Source organism: Gossypium raimondii, chromosome 7, assembly GCF_025698545.1.
Source record: "Gossypium raimondii isolate GPD5lz chromosome 7, ASM2569854v1, whole genome shotgun sequence".
In the NCBI taxonomy this organism is placed as follows: domain Eukaryota; kingdom Viridiplantae; phylum Streptophyta; class Magnoliopsida; order Malvales; family Malvaceae; genus Gossypium; species Gossypium raimondii.
In genome coordinates, this window is record NC_068571.1 from 7,458,098 (window position 1) to 7,464,398 (window position 6,301).

At 30.8% G+C, this 6,301-nt stretch overlaps 1 non-coding gene across 1 annotated transcript; it reads left to right on the top strand.

The window, feature by feature from the left end:
- Window positions 1–713: 713 nt before the first annotated feature.
- LOC128042722 (small nucleolar RNA R71) lies at window positions 714–820 on the top strand. Its single transcript, XR_008198235.1, has one exon. It is a non-coding gene; the product is annotated as a small nucleolar RNA R71 (small nucleolar RNA).
- Window positions 821–6,301: the final 5,481 nt, after the last annotated feature.

Below are 6,301 nucleotides of genomic sequence, written 5' to 3' on the forward strand. Positions count from 1 at the left end.
AGTTGGTTTAAGTTTTACTAGGTAAACTGCCTTGTTGTCTCTCTGAAACCAATTTAGCAAGCTGACTAATCTGATTTTTGATGCCCTGAATAGATGCTTGCTGATTCCTAAAAGTTGTTTCAGTGTTCTGGAATCTAGTTTCTGACACTGAAATAAATTTAGTCAACATCTCTTCCAGATTCAACTTCTTTTCTTGCTAATAAGGTTGCTAAAAAGTCGGAAGGGGTTGTGACCATTGATTTTCTTGACCACCCCAAGAGAAATTTAGACGATTCCTCCATCCTAGATTATTATTGTTGCTGTAAGGGTTATTCTATGTTCTAGAATTATTACCCATAAAGTCGACTTGCTTATGCTCCATGTTAGACTTGAAGGGCAAACATTCTAAATTGATCATCCTCGCTCCAGTTGCATCGCATTGCATTACTGTATTCACCTATTAAATTCAACTCAAACAATCAATATTTTTACTCAACACTTCCACCTGACTTGCCAACATAACAATTGCATCTATATTAAAAACATCAGCAGCTTTAGTAGGCTTTATTCTCATAACTTGCCACTGATAGTTATTTAGTACCCTCTCCTCAATAAATTCTTGGCATGCCTTAGATGTCTTATTATTTAGTGTTCCACCAACTGTTGCATCAATTATCTACCTAGTCGAGGGGTTCAAACCCTTGTAAAAGATTTCAACTTGTAGCCACAAAGGTAACCCATGATGAAGACACATTTTTAGAAGATTCTTAAATCTCTCCCATGTATCATACAATGTCTCAAGCTCAAATTCAGCAAAAGAAGAGATGTCATTCCTTAACTTAGCTATTTTGGCTGGTGGAAAATACTTCAACAAAAACTTTTCAGTCATCTGAGCCCAAGTCATGATGGAACCCCGTGGAAGTGAATTCAACCACAATTTCACCTTATTTCTCAAAGAGAATGGGAACAACCATAAGTGTATGACATCATCAGTAACACCATTGATCTTGAATGTGTCGTAGATCTCCAGAAAGTTAGCTAAATAGGAATTTAGATCTTCATCTTGCAACCCATCAAACTGAACATATTACTACACCATCTGAATTGTGTTTGGATTAATCTCAAAATTATTTGTAGTAATAGTCGGTCTAACAATACTTGATTCAGCTCCAATTAGAGTGAACTTAGCATAGTCATACATAGTTCGAGGACCAGGAGCTGTAGAAGGTTGTTGATTACCAGAATTATTATGCATCTCAACAGTAATTTCCTTTTGCTCTTGATCGTCTATTAAAATCTATTGACCTTGCCTTGCTTCTCTAACTTCTCTCTGATTTCTGTGAGCAGTTTTTTTGATCTCATCTTCAAAAGTTAATGGTTCCACAGGGTTGTCTCTGGTCAGAAACCAAAAGAACCTGTAAGAGTAAAAAAAAGAAAAAGTAAAATGTAACAATTAATTTTAAAAAATAAAAATAAAAATAAAAATGACTAAATTAATAGAAATAAAGTTTTCCTAATATTTTAGTTTCTGGCAACGATGCCAAAAACTTGATTTCTACGGAACTAACTAAAAATTTGACTAAGGTAAGTGCACTTATCAATTAATAGTATAGGTACAGTGATCAAAGATATCATTCTTACGAAGACTAAAATTACTAGTAATTATCATCTTTATATTATTTAACTAAATAATTCGAGTGATTGATTAAAAACTAAAATTAACTAACAAACACAACAAAGAACAAATCACAAAAATAACCGATTAAAAACCAAGAAGCAAAACAATACCCAGGAAAGAATTCACCTAGATTTCATTTGTCATTATCAATCTAAATTACGCAATTTCTGTACTTACCACTTTGATCCGTAGAAATCGCTAAATTATGCTAATATCTCTTTCGAGCATAAGAGCAACTAACTCTAGGTTGATTAATTGAAATTTTTTTCTAATTAAAACCCTTATTATCGCATTAACTCATGCTATGGATTCCCTTATTAGATTTGACTCTAATATGGTAGATTTATGTCGTCCTATTTCTAGGATTGCATGCAACTCCACTCAATTACGCAAGATCTACTCTTAAACAGTTGATTCAACCTCTGATTTAAGCATATCAAATATGGATAAATAGTCTAGAAATATTAAACCAAGAATTAAACACACATAATTGAGAATAAGGAACTAAGAATTTATTGCGTAAAATAAAAATCAAACGATAGAATCCATCATAAGGTTCATCTCCCTAGGTATTTAGAATATTGACAAAAATCTACTTCAGAATCGGCTTTAATAGTGTTTCTCAAGTTGTTTTCTTAAGTATTCTATTACGACCCCCTCCTATTTTCTTTTTTTGTCATATATACGTCTTAGAATGCTCAAAAAACCTAAAAATTTTAAATTTTTGAAGTTCGATGTGAAATATTGTGGAATTGGCACGACCTACCACATGCTCGTGTGGGTCACACAATCGCGTGGAATGATCTAGCTCGTGTGGCTTCTGTAGCTTGCTCTGATGCTCCTGTTTTCGTTCGTTTTTTACTCGTTATTAAGCATCAAAACATGAATTTAAAGGTTTAGGAGCATAAAATTCACAATTAACAACGAATAATAACCCAAAAATGTATTAAGAATGAGGTTAAAACATGTTACTTTTAGCACATATCATAAATTGATTGATTTTAAGCTTAGATGTGAAAAAGGACTAGCTTGTAAATTTTAATTATTAAATTTGTACAAAAGGACTAAAATTTATAAAATTGAAATTTTATGTGAAATTTCTTTAATAATAGATTGTAGAGGGCCCCTAAAGGATGTAAATGAGATCAATTTTGAAATCGATGCTCAAAATTAAAAGTTATTGTGATTCTGATTTCAAAGATTAAATCAATTTAAATGCAAAATTTAAAGGGCATTCAAAAATGGGATTAAATAGGTTCATGCATATCCTAGAATGAATTGCAAATGTTTTCTATTAATAAATTGTCTAACAGAATTGTTTAGATCACGAATTGAATCAAACTGGAGATAATCAGGGAAAAGCCAAAATTATCTATTAGTCCATGAAGGTTCAACTTGTTGGTTGTTTCTACCAGGTAAGTTCATATGGTATAAATGTGCTTAAATTTTTATGTATTTGATTTTTGCTTTTATGCTTGATTGTGAGTTGATTGAGGTAATTAGTATAAAGGTGAAAGTTGGACTAAATTGTAAAGAAATATATATATATACGGGTTAAATATGTCTGGGTGAATTTAATAAATGTTAGGATATGATTGACATTTTAAGGGTGTTGTGTACACTTGTATGGATTGTTGATAGAGGTTACCGAGATCTAGCATTTGTAGCAAACTTGAAGATACATGTGAAAAAGGTTTAACCTGGACTGGTAACCTAATGTCATTTTAAAGGTTTAAGCTAGACGAGTAACGTGACATGTATAGTTTTAGCTTGATCAAGCAGTCAAATGTGTCATTGTAAAGGTTTAGCTTGGACTGGTAACTTGACACGAATATATATTCAGCTCGAATGAGCAATTGGTGAACGGGAGATATGTGTGACACAAGTTTGCCTTGACTGGTAACCTGATGTCGTTTTAAAGGTTTAGCCCAGACATGTAACCTAACATGTATGTATATTCAGCTTGGGCAATAAATCAAATGTGCCGTTATAAATGTTTAGCTTGAGCTGGTAACCTGACACAAATATATATTTAGCTCGGACGAGCAATTGGTGTATCAGAGATACCTGTTATAGCCCGCTAGCGTAGATTGTATTGATATACTGTTTGGCGTATTTTTGTAATCTAAGGATAGAAAAGTTTACACTAGTGAATTATTTGTTAAGTGTTTGGGGGCGTATTGTATGCCTATTTCAGTGTTTTTTTTTTTAGATTTCACTGTTTAAAAGACTCTGTGTGTAACAATCCACCAACCCCAGATGCTTTGGGCAAACTTGTTAGTTTGCAGTTTGATAGATTTGTTTTCCGTGATTTAACATGAAAACGAGGGTTCGGTAAGCCTCGTTAGAACTTAGTTGAGGCCTAGTTGGATTTGAATTGGGTACTATAGATGATTAGAATTTAAAAATATTAAACAAGTTGTCCTCGAGATTTAAGAGTGATAGTGGATTTTATGATATTTCCACTAAATTTTGTCCCCGTTGTCTGTGTTATATGTAGATAATGAGTGTAACAACCTGTTTTTAGTGGTGTCAAAAATAGTAGTTTTGAAACCACAAATTTGACGAGTAAGTCTGTATTAATTATCATTTAATTCATATGAGTCAATTATAATTTGATATTGAGTTTTGACTTGGTGAATTTTAGTTAATTGAATAAGTAGTTAGGTTTAAGTGGTTGTCCCAAAAGTCAAGTAGTTTTGGAAAAATGAAGTATCGAGATCTCGTTTCTGAAAATTAAGTCTGTGAATATTTTTATTAAATATTTACAGAGATATATTTTTATATAAAGGTCCTGTTTGAAAATTTTATTGTTTGGTTAGTTAATTAATTAAAGAGGACTAAATCGTAAAAGACATAAAACTTAACTACTTTTGAATTATAATGATTAAATGCCTTAATTAATACAAGAGGAAGGATTTAAATGGTAAATTTACCATTTTATATAAGTGAGATGGCCACTAGGTAAATTTTATACTTTTATACATTAAAATTTTAATGATTATAATAATAAAACAAATAATAATAGTAAAAATATAACAAATCACCATCATTTTTAAACCGAATGCTCCATCGAAAAACATTCAAGCTTTGGCCAACTTTTCTTTGTCTTTGCATGGTATGTAATTTTGATCCGTTTTTTTTTGTAATTTTTATGTTTTTGAAATCATTGCAACTAGGTCCAACTAACTTGTATCTCTGTTTTTGAAACTGTTAAAGATTTTGGATTTTGCCATTAATAAAATTTATTTATTTTCTATGTTAAATTATAAATTTGTAGTCTTGGTTGTTAATTAGAATTGTTTTGTGAAGTGATTTTTTTGTTAGTTTTTAGTTAAAGGACCTATTTGATAAAATATAAAAATTGACATGGGAATTTCATGAATTTTGAATACATATAGACCGCACTAGAATAGAAATAAATTCGGCTAGCATGGAAAATTTGTGAAATTTTGATAAATTTGGAATTTCGGCTTTAGGGATTAAATTGAGAGAAATGTAAAAGTTTAGGTGAAATATGTAAATAATGAAAATTAAGGGTGTCATGCATTGAATTAGGTTTATAAGGCATGTGAATTTGATAAATTGAATTTAATTACTATATAGATCAAGAATTGGGTCAAAAAGATGTTAACTACTAAAAAGAGAAAAGAACAGAGTAGTCCCTGTGACTTAACCAGTAGTAGATTGTAGGTATGTTCATAGTGTATTGATATGTATATGTGTATTTCTTTATAATTATATTATTGTTCACTAGTTAATTGTACAAATGTGTAAATTATTAGTTATACATATATTATTACATGTTTCTATTAAGTACAAATGGAAAATGAATATTTAGTAATGGTAATTCTTGTGATTGCACATTATTGAAATGAATGTAATAGATTTATAAAATGTGTACGGAAATAAGAAGTACCTCTGAATGATTGATTTATTGATGTTATGCATTTAAGTATAATGCCTGGTTGAACGTAGTAAACAACTAGGACGCGATTGTATGCGCGCTTGTATGGGATTACACTTCGGTGCCTCTGTCTGCACTTCGGTGCCTCCGATTGCACATTTGTGCCTCTGTCTGCACTTTGGTGCCTTTGTTATGCATCAGTGTGGTGTAGTTACCTGAGCATCCGAGTCAAGTTACTATAATTCATCGAGCTATGTGTTAATTGATCTATAACTTAATTACTTGCTAAATTCTATTACATATTTGTGGTGTTACTAAGTGATAAATGTTACAAAGAAATTCTTATTTATAAATGTTGTTGGTTATATTGAAAAACTGTAGTTGATGGAATTGGTTAAGCCTTTCTGGAAGGTGTCATTTATGTATATATATAAGTATGAATTGTTGGTTTGGAACTATTATGGGAGATGAATTATTCTATAATTGCTTCGATACTAACATCAAGTGACACTTGTAACAATTGTCATTGTATGACTAAGAAAGCTCTTTTAATATTAATTTATAAGTTAAGGTAAGATGATATTGAAATCATGAATCATATGGAGATGTTAAGTTATAAAAAGTGAATATTTGATGATTATGTATTTAAAAGTTGTTTGTAATAATATTGAAATGACAAGAATGTTTATAGTTATAAGTATGAAACGCATGCTTTATAAATATGATATTAGTGTCGA